The following is a 16,592-nucleotide window of genomic DNA, read 5'->3' as shown; positions in this document are numbered from 1 at the left end:
CAAAGAGTGGGGACACAGAACCTATACCTTAAACCAGTAAGAGCTCTTTTGTAGATTTCTTTTCCTAGAGACAACAGAAGCAAGAATAATCATAACATAACATTTACTAAATTGCAAGAAAATTCAGGAATAAAGAAACATGAAAGTCTGCCCATAAACCTGTACCACACTCTCCCACCAGTGCTCGCAGTATCCATTGGAAAGAAGTAGCAGAAACTCACAGAATGCTAATAATAAGCATGAGTAGGGAAATCTTTGTACCCAGGGCATCTTGAGACTCTGGAATATAGGTCTGGAAGTCTGTGCTATCTTTAAGGAATGGTCTGCATTATATGTTATCTGCTAGGCAAAATTCTTTCCTTTTTTGAGTTTCTTCTTTACTTCTGGATAAGGAAGGCTAAATAAGGCTATTTCTTGGTTATTCTTGGGATGCTGAAGGAGTGCTAAACTCTTTAAGCAAACAGCAGCTTCAAACCTGAATCTTAAGAGCTTCTTAGGTCTTCATCCTTGGCTAACCAATGAGGCAGTACGACACACTTTCAGTCAAAAGCAAGTTCCCTTCAATCCTGGGATCTGTAAACCATTTAGGTTGTATTCTTTGAAGCAGCAGAGCTTCCTCCAATCAGATCCATTCCCTGCATCCACAGCTGTGCCTCTCTGTCTGCTGTGTTCAGCTCATGTTGCACTCTTAGCTCTGTAAACAGCTGCTGTCACCAACTTCTCTGTCACTGGTTTCTCTGCTATCCAGCTTCTTCAGTCATTGACTCCTGATATTATTATCTGGCTCCCAATTACTCATACCAAAGCCTCATGTGTAGTGATCCATCTCTGAGATCGAGAAATCCAAAATCTACATTTCTGTCAGATGTAACATAAAGTTATTATATAATAGTCTCAGTGAAACAAAAACAAACCAGCAATAAACTTCCAAGTCCTAAAATGTCATGAGTAAATTGTTGTTGTTTAGTGTTTTTCAGTTGTTTCTGACTCTTCATGACCCCATTTGGTGTTTTCTTGGCAAAGATACTAGAGTGACTTGCCACTTACTTTTCCAGCTCATTTTACAGGTGAGGAACTGAGGCAAACAAGGTTAAATGACTTAGCCAGGGTCACACTGCTTGTAAGTGTATGAGGACTGCTTTCTCCCAGGTCCTTACTGCTTGTCTATTTCCTAAAGCTACTTTTCTCTGACAGTCCCACACCACTGTCCTTTGCTTGCCCTTTTAAGTTAAAAAATGTCCACATAAGAGAGGTACATTATCTTCCAGAAGTCTTACACACATAAGCTAAGCATGGATCAGGAAAAATAAAAAAATACAGATAAACAATACAGAATATCTTCTGCGGTCATTTGACTCATTTTCCAGTTCTTAACTCTCTTAACAGAAACATATTTCTTTGTGGCTGTGTTCAAGTGTGCATTGGATATTGTAAACATTGAAATCATACTGCATGCTGGATCCATCAGCCACAGCCACATCCAAGGACAAACTAGCATTATCTGAAGAGCAGCCTTCAAGGTTAGACAATAGCTTATTATCTTTCCTCCACCCAAAACCACTTCAGCTAACTAGCCCTGTAAATACTGCATTCACTACCCAGAGGAGGTTTTTTTTTCTTCAAGAAAAAACCTTTTTGTTTTTGTGACTGGAAACTCCCCTGGAATGACCATGGAAGGCATGCGATTGTAGCATGACAGAATGATACTGACATTGATCCAGGGCTAATATTGGGAACAGAGAAAGGGAACTGAAAAATGCTCTTTTGGGGCCAATTTGATTTTTGAGAAAAAAGTCTTTGTGGCCAATAAAGGCTAATCTGCCACTTTTTCTAGAGTTATCTTCGTGATTTGCTGAAGCCTCAAAAAAATATCTTGGGCAAATTCACCAAGTAGAGGTGGTAGGTTCTAGAGACCATGGTGAATCTAGGTATTTAGAGCAGAAAGAGAACTAAATACCGGGGAAAGTTGGATGCTAAAGATCTACTGGATTCATAGGAAACAAGAAAACAGAAAATCCCTCTATATCTAAAAACTCATTTTCTATGTCATGGTACAGTGGAAAGTGATGGATTTGGAGTCAAAAGGACCCAGATGCACATCCCATCTCTGTTACTTTGCTATCTGTGTGTGTAACCTTGAGCAAATTGCTTTATTCCCCTCAGGCCTCAATTTCCTCATTTGTAAAGGGAACAGAAGTGGACTAAGTCACCTTGGTCCCTTCTATCCCGTAATCTATGATCTTTCAGCCTTGCCCACTACCAGTCATCTGATGCAACTAATAAGCCTGAGGTTCATCTTGTCTCTTTTTCCCTCGTGCACTATTCTGATGTTAGTGAGCACAGTTTGCCTTGCTAGACTGAAAGGTTCTTGGACAAATGAAATGACAAGCTGTCAATGTCAACCCTCAATATCTGGGTTCAAATCCCACCTCAGATACCAAGTATGTGACTCTGAGCTACTCCTTATTTAATGTCTGTCCTAGTTTCTTCAACTATAAAATGATGGATTTTCCTTTGATGCATTTTAAGATCCCTTTTAGTTTTAAACCTATGAGCCCATGATGACAAAAATAAATAAGGCTTTTATATAGTGATTACTACGTGCCAGACACTGTGTCTTTTACAAATATTATCTCATTGGATCCTCACAACAACCCTGTGACATGGGTGCTATTGTTATTATCCCCATTTTCCAGTTGAGGAAACTGAGGCAAGGTGACTTGTCCAGGGTCAAACAGCTGGTTAGTGTCTGAGGTCAGATTTGAACTCAGGCCTTCTTGAATCCAGGCTCAGTGACCTCTATCCACAGCACCACCAACTGCCTCTTTTTGAGTGTTAAATGTGGGATGGAGAATAGAGAGACTACAATTCAAATCCCAATGGTGAGACTTATTGGCTCCACCACTTTGTCTAATCCTCAGTTTCTTTATACAATCAGAATCACTTCCTGCTTCAGAGGAGTAGGGTGAAAAAAATGTTCTGTAAATCTGAAGTGATATTGGAATGTGTGCTGCTATGGTCAACAATAACCGACATTTACATGTGAATTTAAGGTCTGCAAGAGGAACAGCATGGTGTAGTGGATGGTGGGCTTCTCTTAGAGTCAGAAGATCTGGATTCAAGTCCTGCTCCTGACGTATATTGGCTATGTGGCCATGAGAATGTTACTTAACGTTTAATTCCCTTGACCCTCAACCCTTCTTATTGGGCAACTCTGATACTATAAATTACATGTTTTTAATCTGCAAAAGTAGAAGCTATTTCCGTATTAGGAATTCCCTACAATGGTTTTAATCATAGGTGTAGACAAAAAAAGGGATGTATCATTTACACACATGATTTCACTTGAGCCTCAGAATAACCAGTGGCCAAACAGCCCTCGATTTTTAGAGATATGCTATCTAACGATACGCACAAAAATATTTATAGCAGTTCTATTCATAGTTGTAAAAACATGGAAACTAAGTGGAGGGAGATGTCCTCCTTCTGGGCAATGAATAGTGTCTGGGTATCACTGAATTAAAGAACCACTGTACACAATGACAACAACACTGAAAGGCTTTTGAATTCTGATCAATGCAATGAGAAATCTTCCGTCTGTAAGCCTGGAGATGATGCACACCACTTGTCTCTTGCCGGAGAGGTGATGACCTTAACCTGCAGACAAGACACCTACATTTCTGGGCACGGCCAGCATGGGGACTTGTTTGGCTGGACTATCCAAGCTTATGATGAAAGTTTTATTTTATTTTAGTTCAGCTGGAGTGGGGGAGCCGTGAGGGACAAATTATAAAGGTTTGCAATCTAATTTAGAGAATATTCATCTTCTGGGTTCAGCTATCATGGAAGCTTTGGCTATGATGTTTAAAAAGTTTTCTATTTCAGATGTTAGCTGTTGGGTGTCATCCGACCAAGGTCTCATGTAAAAAGCCAAGAGTGCCTCTCTGTTGGGCTTCAGGGGACTCCAAAGCCACGTGTTTCATCTAGTCAAGAAGATATTCAGTCCTTTCAAAATTAGAGCAAAAGACTTGAGGTTGGAATTTCTCCTGATTCATGTCCTAAGCTTCATAGAATATATTTAAAAATAGGGGTCTCATGAATGGTATTTCAGCACCAGAATGTTTTTCTCTCTTATAAGTGATGGACTTGGGAATGAGAGCTGGAAGCAGAAGGGCAAACAGTCTGCCTGAGACTGGGCACATGCAGGAGGTCTCTGTAAAATGTAGTCAGAATTCAGCAACAAAATCTAGCTCCCTGCAGAGTTTAATGCAAGACTCCTGTCTGTTAGTTTTTTTCTCATTACCCTTAGCTAATTCTCCCCAAATTATCGTGTTTCTTTTGTATGTAGATAGCACTCGGTCCTAACTCTTCTCCAGTTAGGCTAGCTACATCTCTCCCTCAGGATTCAGTGGGTTCCCCTGAGGCACTGGGGAATCTTTTCCTAATTTTATTGACAGTTGTTCATTCCAGGGACCAACACTACTTTCATTTAACCAATTAGCATTATTTAGGTTCTAGGAAGTGGTAATTCCTTTGAGGATCCAGCCAGAACAGAAGTACAAACATTTCCCTCCAATTTCTTGGGTGCAGACTCTACCCTTACCACTTCAGTCTCTGCAGAGAATAGACTCAGATTTAATGAGGCTTCTGTCTAGCACTGGTCTCCCTGAATTCCTGTCCCAGTGATGAGTCTTTGGCTCAGCTATTATTGGGTTGGGTTCTGAAGGTTGTTCTTCAGTCATCATTTCTGGACTGGCTGCAAAACCTTGCACAAACTCTTCTTTCAGATCTCCTGGTAGTTTGCTCTCCTGACCTTTCAAAACTCATAAGGTTGTGGCTTCCAATCTCTTTCTCCTATAGTGAAAAGAAAATTGCAGAGACAAGGCAAGTGCCAAGGCCATAATTCATTGCTCCCATGTTGACCTTGAACAGGAAGGGTCCAAGATCCCTCCCCTTACGGCGTTGTCTCTTTTCTTTCACTGGAAAACACAGACAAGCATGAAGAAATTACCCAAGGAGAAGGAAGAGATAAACGCATTTACTATAAAACAAATATACTTTCCTTGAAAACTGAATGCATTTAGAAAAATTAGGAGATTGCCAGACCAAAAGAAAATAGGAATACTAAGGGGACGGCAGGACCCCTTCTCCAGTGACTAGAGTAGCATGGGTCCAGACATCTGGATAGGAGATGGAAATGAGGTTACTGCTAGTCACAGCATTAATAATAGAGTTACTGGGGCTTTGTTCAAATCTGAATGATTCATTAACTTGGCAGTCAGAAGAAAGAAATGGATATGGAAGGAGGAAGGTTTGAGTTTGAATCCTGCCTCAGACACTTGGGACAAGTCACTCAAACCTTTCTCAGTCTCAGTTCCTTCATTTATAATGGCTCTTACCTTACAGGGTTTATGTGAATGTCCAAAGGGAACATATCTCAACTGCATTGCAAACCTCATAGTGCAATTGTTTCTATTATTGAAACATTATGCCTTTGTCGTCCATTTCTGGGCTTATCTTCTTTCTCCTTCCATCTTCTGACCTGTGACTCAGAACCCTCTCCCTCTCCCCATTCAAATCCTTCAAGGATAGCCAGTGAGACAGTGAATGGAGCTCTGGAGTGAAGCTAGGTATTCTAGGTCCAAATCTTGGGTCCATTCCTTACCATTGGGTTGAGTTTTCTGATCTGTTTCTTTGCCTGTAAATTCCAAAGAGCCGGGGTTAGATGATCTTTCCAGTCTCTCTTGGCTTCACTCTTTTGATTAATCGCTCATATCCAGTCTTTCCTCCAGAGATTCTTCTCTGACACTTGGATCTCCCCATAATCTCACTGATATAGGATTTGCCTTCATAGTACAGATTACCACTCAACAACTCGACATGTGTGCCTTCATGTACTGCTTGATGTCTCTCCAGGTCCCCAACTAAATCTTCTAAATTGGGAAAGGGGAGGATGTCTGTTAACATGCTGGTTCTTTTCTTTAATTCTCTTGATATTATGTTGATGCTAAGGGACTGTCCACAAATTATGGACATAACTGGCCCATTTCCTTTTCTGGTCGTGTATGTCTGTAATGCATGATATTATTCTGATGTAGCTACATCTCCCTAATATATATCTCTTTGATATATGATACCTCTATGGCATTTAAAAAAGGTTCAAGAGACATAATTTCTGTATAATTTAATCATTTTACTAATAAGGATAGTATGTTAATTAATAACATGATGGTCATTTGTCCATCTCTCTTAGCCCAAAGACTTTAATGGTGATGGGCTTACAGTTTATATGCCCTTCAAAGAGTAGGTGTTCTTGAGGGTGGCAGTCAAGTCTGATTGATTAACAGTTAATGAGAAAATGAATATTATAAGAGGGTGGGCTATATTACAATGAGAATCTTGGGGTACAACTTGGATCATCCAAATCTTGGTCAAAGAGATCTATCAATTTCTATGTCACGTATCTGACAAAAGGGAGGACCCATATTTTCCCAGACCTGTCTGAGCAAACCCAGTGAACAGGAATGTACTCATTAACCTAAACTTAGAATGTCTGTTACTGTCTGGGTATTTCTTTGAAAAAAATTTCCCACACTGGTTGATTTCTGGATGAGGAAGTAGTAGGGAAGGGAAAACTTTTGTTTCTGATTCAACAGTTATTAAGTACAAGAGAGAAACAATTATTTCTCACATCTGTCTGATGTATGATGCCCACTGCTTCATTCTTCCTGTATCATTCTTTGTTGGGGTACATGGCACAGTGGCCTCACACCTGCCGCATGCTTCTCTACTGCCCTTTACTTCAGACACTGTGGTATTCAATGACTCAAAACCACAGAGCAATTTTTTTTCAACCAAGACTGGGATTTCATCAGTCACACACAGACCTCTTACCCATGCAGATCAGCAATGCTTCTGTTCTAGAAAGCCTCAGAGAGTTGCCTGGGGGCACAAAGCCAGCATGAGTAAGGGGCTAGGCTTGAACTCATGTCTTTCTGACTCCAAAGTCATTGTATTATACATGTCTCGCCTCTAGCATTGCCAGAAGAATACTGATGCCTTTATATGGAAGAAAATATGAGGCTAGGTGGCATAGTGGATAACCAGGAAAATCCAGGTTCTAACCCTCTCTCTGATATTTATGAGCAGGGCATCTTTCAGCTAATCACTCAGCCTCTCTGAGACTTTACCTCATCTATAAAACGAGGAGGTAAATACCTAGACCTCCTACTTCCCAGGGCTCTTGTGAGACTCAATGAAGATAATGCATTGTGGAACACTCCAGAGCACACTAGAAATACTAGTTATTATTATCGGTGTTAAAAGCATCAGACATTCTCAAGTGCAATTCATCATTCTTTCTTTCCTCCTATTCAGTTCTGGGGCAGGTTCATTGTCTAATCACAGTACCCATCCCATGGTACGTATTAATAAACACTTCTTGACATGACTTTTGGATTCTTTTCTTGGCACCTTCCACATCAGTGGGAGACAATTTTGATTAAACTTCTCCCTATTCTGTGCCTTGCTCACTATTAATGGTCAGGACATATCTGTTTTTCCCTTTTCAAGGATTTTTATATGATCTTGACATGTTCATCAGAGATATCTTATTGGGAGAACAGACTTTAAGGTGGTGTTATGCTGTACTCAGTCAACAAATAATAATTACAGTGTGATCTCTGGTATCCTCACCTTTTGGTCATTTGTGTGATTGGAAAAATGAGATCTGGAAAACAAATGCCTTTTCCTTCAAGAAGCCTCCTGTTCTGTTGTTTCAGATTTTTGTCATACAGGGAACCCCAAATCTGGGGTTTGTGGAATGTAGTGAAAGCTTCCCTCCTCTGAGTAGAAAGTGATCTCTCCTTTCTCAAAGTGCTTTGTCTGGACCCTGTCTTCTAAGATGCCTTCCACTGAGAGATTCTTCTAGGTGATGGGCAATTTATCTTTGTTGGAAAACATTGGATCTCATGTCCAGAGCATAGCATTGTCACCCAAAGTCCATCTTTGAAGGAACTTGTGTTTTGACTCTAGAGAGGGCAGGAATTGTTCATGGACTGTGTGCAGACTCTTAACAGAATACAGACATTGTCCATGTGCCCTTGACTCCCTCCCTCAGGATATCACAAGTCAGGGCTTCACTAACATAGAGGCAAACAGGAAAGAAACTTTAGCCCAACATAGAGAAGCCTCTACATATTTCCTGGAGTCTTATTTAGTTACTTACCTTCCATGCCATCAACCTCACCAAACATGGACCAGTTTGACCATCCTGCACTAGCATTAATGGCAATGCCAGTTGTGCTTAAATGTAGTTTCTCTTCCCCACACCTAGGACAGGTGAAAGCTTGGAGACTCCCATTCTCGTTGCTGCTGCTGCTATGATCCCTGTACTGACCCTCCTCTCTCATGTCATATTTCTTGGTGATTCATGCACCCTTAGATTCTAAGCTCATTGACAGCAGCGTCCACATCATCTTCCTAGTGCTGAATGAGGTACCTTACAATAGCAAGCCTCTCCTCAGTGTTTGCTGAGTTCAGTTGAATGGAGTGTAGGAGGTGTTATTTTGCCGCAAACCATGGGTGAGCTGAGGAATGAACTCAGCTAGGAGAGCTGGAAAGGAACGTGGACATGAGCCCTCTCCACTAGCAGGCCCTTCCTTCCAAGTCCTCAGGGAGCTGATTTTCCTTCTATGTGGAAATGTTCTAAGTGAATTGGACTGCAAGGATGGAATGGAGAGAGCCCCTCCCCCACTGGATGCACATAGCTTTTCAAACAGAAAACTGCACAGCATTTTCTCTAAGAAGTCTCCTGTTGTGTTGCTGAGTTTGCTTTTGGACTTTGAAAGGTACAAGGGAACCCCACATCTGTACAATTTTTCTTTTAATTCTCAGGTTCTTCATTTAGCCATGACTGAAAAGCATAATTTTAGAGGATAGCACACACATTCAAATGGGCTATAATTCTAGGTTCTAAGTAGTCATTGTTTAATTTTCCTTACTTTCTTACCCTCTCCATTTTTTGTTTTAATACCTGCACACTCTCTGTCCTTTCCTCTTCTTTCTCTCATTGTCTTTTGCTATGCCTCTCATTTTACCTGACTTTTTCGTCTCTCCTCCTCGAGTCCACTTTCATCTCTAATCTCCGTTTCTTTAAATGTTATCTGTTTTGTCTGTCAATCTGCCTCTCTCTTCTTTTATATCTCTTATCAGCTTATGAGCTTTTGAAGACCAAGGACTGTGTTTTTGTATCTTTCTTTGTATTCTCAGGACTTAGAACAGTGACTGGTACATAGTAGGTCCTTAATAAGGGTTTGGTGAAGACACTTCTTTTTATCCTCCCCTATTTATTTCCCTTTCTCCTTTATTATTCCCATCTCTTTCCATTGCATAATTTCTCCACTTTTGTTTCTCTCCCCTGTATACGTCTCTTCCACAATGTAGTGGTTCTTTCTTTCCTCCGTGTGGTGTTTCTTTCTCCCCCTGTGTGGTGTTTCTTTCTCCCCCTGTGTGGTGTCTGTCTCTTCCCCGTGTGGTGTCTGTCTCTCCCCCTGTGTGGTGTCTCGATGTCTGTGTCTCTTCCTCTCTGTGTCTTTCTCTCCCTGTATAGTGGGTGCCTCTATCTTCCCCATGTAACATGCCTCTCTCCCTCTATATGGCGTGTCTCTCTCCCTGCGTCTTTCTGCTCCCCACTTGTCTCTCTGCCCTTCCTCAGTTTTATACTGATACTTAGCTGGCACCATGAAGACTATAAAGGCTCCGCTTCCATAAACACCCCAAGCAAACACATCTAATTATTTTATACCCAGAACTCTTATTAAGCATCTGAAATTCACTGGAGAGCAGATGGATAAAGAGAAACTCATCACCCAGAATGAGCTGGGAGTAAGCTAAGTTTAGAGAGAAGGATTGCGATTCATGTTGTCTTTTCCTCGCCAGTCCTTGCCTCCTCTCTTCTCTCCTCCACCATGAGACCAGAGCGCCATGGTGCAGTCACCATGACACCCACAAGCATTGTTTCTTGTTTGTTTTTTTGGATAAAGCTTCGCTGCCATCTCAGACAGATAAGCCTATGGAAATTGTTCAGGGAGGCCTTTTATGTTGTTTACATTTCTAATTTACATAAATGTCCCAGCTGTTGCAGGTATCCTTACCTGTTATTACAGATGACTTTTCCCCCCATAGGCAAGAACATCTGTCTAATGAACTCACTCCAAACATTTTATCAGGGAGCTGCCAAAAATAAAATAAAAAGAACCCCCTCCCAACCAGCTTAAATCATTTCTAATGATTTACCCACACAATGCTAATTACCTACAGTGCAGAAGAATCACTACAAAAAGCCATAGAAGATTAGAAGGGATGATGAGTGAGTTCTTGCATTTGAGAAGCGATATTTCCTCGACTAGGAGGAAATACGTAAAACTCGAAGATGTGTGTGTGGTTAGGGGACGTACTGGTTCCGACCCTTGCAGTCAGTAAATCTTACTGGGTGCCAATGTCCTCTCTAGGAAATGGTGGCCTCAGCGCTTGAGACTTCGTCATCTCTGCAATGACCACTGGGGGATTCGGCTGCTGCTTTGCCCCCTTAGCTTGGCACCTCTATAAGAAGCAGGAAAGGGCAAATGCAGCATTTTGTGAGTCTGGGCGTTTTTATCAGCATCTCTAGGAAGGGTTTCATTATAGTTCAGCATATTAAATGCATTGTCCCCGACTTCAGTGACTACAGTGCTCACTTGTGAGTGAGAGTTTAATTTAAAAATCTCGCCAATATCCCAAATCCTCTTTAGGTGGGCGATAACATTTACTTCATGATTTGCAGCTTCATTGGACTGAAGCAAAGAGCATCTTGGTCAATGTTGTTTAGGGTTGCCCCTGCTTTGTAACCTGTATTCATCTGTGCCTTTTGGATGCCTATTTGATGGATTGTGCATAAAAATTTTGGGACACCCTCTGTGGTACAAGAATGACAAATAAAACTTCTCTTCCACACCTCAGTCCAACTGGCTGCTTTTTAAAATTTCACTGTTTTATTTCATTTTATTTTTTTTCAATTAATATTTATTTTCTTTCCCTCCCCTCCCCAATTGAAAAAAGGATAAAGGATAAAGCTTTTGTAACAAATATGCATAATCGAGGAAAATAAATTCCTGCATTAGTGGTCATGTCCAAAAGTGAGGGGTCCCCTTCATCACTGGTCCTGGTGTATTTCAGGAGGCAGAAAAGTCCATCACCAAGAAGAAGATGTAGAAAAAGGTGGAAAAGGACCCTACTGTGTGCTTCTCATAGGATTGCACTCATTTAGAACTTGAAGAAACCATCTGATCTCTCATTTTTATAGATGAAGAATTGGATCCCTAAGAAGCTAACTGATTGGTTTAGGTCCCTATCGATTGTGTGTGGGAGAGTTGCCATTCAAACTCAGGTCCCTCAGCTCTAAATTCCATCATCCTCTTTGTATTGTATCACTGTGGGAAATGAGGGTGACTTTGTTTAGGGTTTGAAAAAACAGAACAATTATTTAAAAAATATATGTATCTCTATATGTGGACCACATGGCACCTATACAAAAATTGATCATGTATTAGGGCACAAAAACCTCATAATCAAGTGCAGAAATATTAAATGCATCCCTTTCAGATCATGACAATAAAAATTACATGTAATGAAGAGCCATGGAAAGATAGATAAAAATTAATTGGAAGCTAAGTAATCTAATTCTAAAGAATGTGTGAGTCAAACACAAATCATAGAACAGTCAATAATTTCATCAAAGAGAATGACAATAATGAGACAATATACCATAAAATTTATGGGATGCAGGCAAAGCAGTACTTAGAGGAAATTTTATATCTCTAAATGCTTACATGAATAAAATAGAGAAAGAACAGACCAATGAATTAGGCATTCAATTAAAAAAAGCTAGAAGAAAGAGCAAATTAAAAATCCCTGGTTAAATACCAAATTAGAAATTCTGAAAATCAAAGGAGAGATTAATAAAATTGAAAGTAAGAAAACTATTGAACTAATAAAACTAAGAGCTGATTTTATGAAAAAAACCCCCAATAAAATAGACAAAACGTTGGTTAATTTGATTAAAAAAAAGAAAGAAGAAAACTAAATTGCCAGTATCAAAAATGAAAAGGGTGAATTCATCACCAGCAAAGAGGAAATTAAAGCAATAATTAGGAGCTATTTTGCTCAACCAAATGCCAATAAATCTGACAATCTAAGTGAAATGAATATTTACAAAAGTGTTCATTTACAAAAATATAAACAGAAGAGGAAAAAAATATTTAAATATTCCCCTTTTTGGAAAAGAAATTGAACAAGTCAGCAATGAACTCCCTAAGAAAAAATCTCCAGGGTCAGATGGATTTACAAGTGAATTCTACCAAACATTTAAAGAACAATTAATTGAACTCCTACATAAACTAAATAGGTGAAGAAGAAATTCTACCCAATACCTCTTATGTCACAAATATGATGCCAGCACCTAAACACTCTCATCTCTTTTGCTGGGTTATCCTGTCCCTAATTTTGAGTGTTCTCCAAGACTCTGTTCTGGGTCCTCTTTCTATAATTTCTTCAAAGTTGACCACATCAGTTCCATGGAATCAGCTATTGTCTCTACACAGATGCTTCCCAGCATCTTCTCTATTCTGAGCACCAGTCGTAGATGATTAACAGCCTATTTACAACTGGATGCCCTGGAGACATCTCAAATCCAACTTTTATAAAATAGAACTCGTTCTATTTTTCCTCCAAACCACCCTTTCCCACCAATTCTTCTATTATTGGAAACAATATCACCATCCTTCCACTCACCCAAATGAATAATCTTGGTGTCATTCTTGATGTCTCACTCATCCCACATATTCATTAGACACCAAATCTTGTTGTTTCGAACTTCACAAAATCTCTCTCATCCCCTTCTCTCCACTAGCACAGCTGCCACCCCAGTTTAGGCTTCTTTAGGCTTTCACTTGGGCTATGGCAATAGCATCCTTATCTCCCTGACCCTTACCTCAATACTCCATCCTGAAGCAACTGACAAAATGATTTTCCTAAAGTACAAGTCTGCTTCCATCCCTCCCTTCCTCCATATGTTTCAGTGGTTTTCTTTTACTTCAAAGTTCAAACATGAATTCCTTCATTTGACATTTAAGGAACTCCAACCCCCCTTCTCAACTTTATTGCCCATTATTCCTCTTACTATGGTCCTACCATATTGTCCTTTTTCTTTTTACTGCTTCTCATGCTCACTCTACTTTTCCATTATTGCCTTTGTATGTCTCTCTACGCCCTCCCCCCTCCATGCCTGAAATGCATTTCCTCTGCAACCCTGTCTCTTATAACTCCCAGTTTCTATCCACGCTCAGCTCAAATGCTGCCTACTACATGAAATCTTTCCTGATCCTCCCTCCTCCACTTACTCAAAATTATGTTGTCTGTCTTGTTCATATTTCTCTATGAGCTTAGATTCTAAGCTCATTAAGGACAGCAACTATTACCTTTTTGTCTTCATATCTCCGGTGAATAGTTCAATGTCTGGAATATAGTAAGCATTTAATACAATGCTTGTCAATTGATAAATGGATATATCTGCACATGTGTGGATTTGAGGTATTTAATGCAAACATCTCTGTCTTTACTTGAAGCTTCCTATTGGGGGATATTTTTAAAAATAATTAATTTGTTTGTTTTTGGTTTTCAACAATCACTTCCATAAGTTTTAAGTTTTCTCTCCCTCTTTCCCCCTTCTCTCTCCAAGATGGCATACAATCTCCTATGTACTGTACTCATACATTCTTATTAAACACATTTTCACGTTAGTCATGTTACACAGAAGTATTAAAATGAATAGGAAAAACCATGAGAAAAACCAAGCCAAAACAAAACATAACAAAAGAGAAAATAGTCTGCCTCATTCTGCATTCTGACTCCATAGTTCTTTCTGGATATGGATGGCATTTTGCATCATGAGTCCTTTGCAAATGTTTTAGGTCCTTGCATTGCTCTAAAGGGCTAAGTTTATCAGATACGGTCCTTGCACACTGAGGCTCTTACTGTGTATAATGTTCTCTTGGTTCTACTCATTTCACTCAGCATCAGTTTATGTAAGTTTTTCCAGGTTTTTATGAAGTCCTCCTGTTCATCATTTCTTGTAGTGCAATAGTATTCCATTACATTCATGTACCACAATTTGTTCAGTCATTCCCTAATGGATGGGCATCCCCTTGATTTCCAGTTTTTAGCAACCACTAAAAGAGCTGAGGGATATATTTTCACGTTGATTCAATCCAATAGGGTAAAGCCAGCATCTGCCTTTTGACACTTGTCCTTGCCTCTTACCCATTCCATTTATTTCTTTAAACATTTTTAAATTCAATTGTATTTTATTTCCTCTCCCTCTTTTCTTTCTCTCTTGACTATTGAGAAGACAAGAAAAATAACAACTATTAAAATATATATAGACATGCAAAGCAAATTTCTACATTAGCCACATCACCATCCATTCCTGTTCTTTACCTACACTTGGAATGTAGCTTTCTTTGAATCAGCATTATGCATAATTAAACACTACTGGGCACCATGTCATATATATCCCAAACAAATTCTTGGGAGTATTCTCTAAGTAGTAGACAGATGAATCCATCATCAAGACACTCAAACAAAGGGAGTAAGTTCTTATTAAATGGTCATATGTTTTGTTAATTTAGCATGCTCCTTGGTTTATCAGCTCTATTGCATGAAATCACTTTATCTTTGATTGAATGCCATTTTTATAATACATTTTTATGGGGGCCTAAGTAAATGAAGTGGTTCCAGCAATCTTGTGGGATATAAATATAACCTGAAGTAATGAAGATTTCTTGTGTTACTCTAGGTTTTCAAGTGGCAATGCCTTCAGCTAATGGATTTTTAAAAAAATTTGTACTCTTAGCAGGGTGAATTCTGACGATACACCTTACCTTGAAATCGATCCTGGAGTATTATTCACACCCTGCTGCTGATTACTTAATGGACAGCTATTTGGCAGATTGATCTCTCACTTGTGAGTTGGGTTTAGAGGCCTAGATGTCCTTAGAGGACTCATTGAACTCACTCAAAATAAGCACTAGCTTCATAACATCCTCTAATTCTCATTTTTCTTTTAGCTTTGTGCATTTTTTAATTAAGGTTTAAACCTCCTGCAGTGTGACTGTCAGGCTGAGCTCTCTAAGGATAGCTAAAGGAAGTAGAAATGTGAGTTGTCATTAATTTAATTCTGTTATAATTAGTTCTTGGTTTCATTGTCATCCCGTGACATGTGACTATTTCTTAGGCATTATGGGGTGTAGATTCCAATTAGAAAACTGACATCTCACTATCAGTGTGTTTTATGAATGACTGTATTTGTTCTTCAGTGTTCTAATGGAACAAGTGGAGATCTTATGGATTCTAATTCCTTCAATGGGTGTAGATTGTGTTCCTTTGATGCTTATCTGTTCTGGGTTAGAATTGGAGGCATTTAGGGTTAAGGTTGTACGGCCCACACTGGTTGCTGGGAACCTTCCTCCTGGTCTGGATTTGCCCTCACCTTGCCACATGACTGGTCCATTATTATGATTTTTTAAAAAAACATATATCAAAAGCTTAAAATAAAACACCATGTGGTTCAGTGGGTAGAAAGCTAGCCTTGGAGTGATGTGGTGTGCCTTTGTCATATTCTAGTTCCTTCATTGTAGGAAAATCAGGTAGGTAGTGCCATGTGCATAGAGCGCCAGGCTTGGAATCAGGAAGATCTGAGTTCAAATCTGATCTCAGACACTTACTAGCTGTATGACCCTGGGCAAGTCACTTAACCCTGTTTGTCCTAGTTTCCTCATCTATAAAATGAGCTGGAGAAGGAAATGGCAAACCACTCTAGTACCTTTGCAAACAAAATCCCAAAAAGGGTCATGAAGAGTGGGACATGTCTGAAATGATTGGACAACTGACCATAGAAAAGCCACTTTAATGTCTTGTTTGTATATGGTCATTTTCATATTGTCTCCCCAGTAGACTATTAGGTCCCTGAGGGCAGGGATCATGTTTACTTTTATTTGTATCCCTAGAGCTTAGTTAGTCCATTGCCTGGCACATAGTAGGTGCTCAATAATAGCTTGTGTCCTCCAGCATCTTTCTAAAGCTATAAACGGTAAAGCAGATGTTGATTTGCATCAATAGTGGGAGTTTTCTCCTCCATCCCCTAGAAGCACGAAATCATAAGTCTGACAAATAATGAAGATAAGCAATTCAGAAATGTTAATAGAAATTTTGTATTATCATTCAAGTGAGAAGGAGGATGGGAGAGTAAAAAACATTCTCAGATGGGAGTCAGGAAAGATATAAGTTGGAATCCTCGCCTGCAGCATTTACCTTGGCCACAAACACTTAAAATAGTCTCTGAACTTCTTTTTCTTAATCTGCAAAATGGGAATGATAGTACCTGTATTACTGGCCTCACAAGATTGTTGGGAGATTGAAATGAAATAATGTAAAGCCCCTTTTAACTGTTAAAGTGCAACTGCAAGTCATGTCATCATTTCCCTGATGTCATGGTCCTC

The sequence above is a fragment of the Notamacropus eugenii genome, chromosome 6 (genome assembly GCF_028372415.1).
Source record: "Notamacropus eugenii isolate mMacEug1 chromosome 6, mMacEug1.pri_v2, whole genome shotgun sequence".
Classification (NCBI taxonomy): Eukaryota; Metazoa; Chordata; class Mammalia; order Diprotodontia; family Macropodidae; genus Notamacropus; species Notamacropus eugenii.
Note: the sequence above shows the minus strand (reverse complement) of the source record.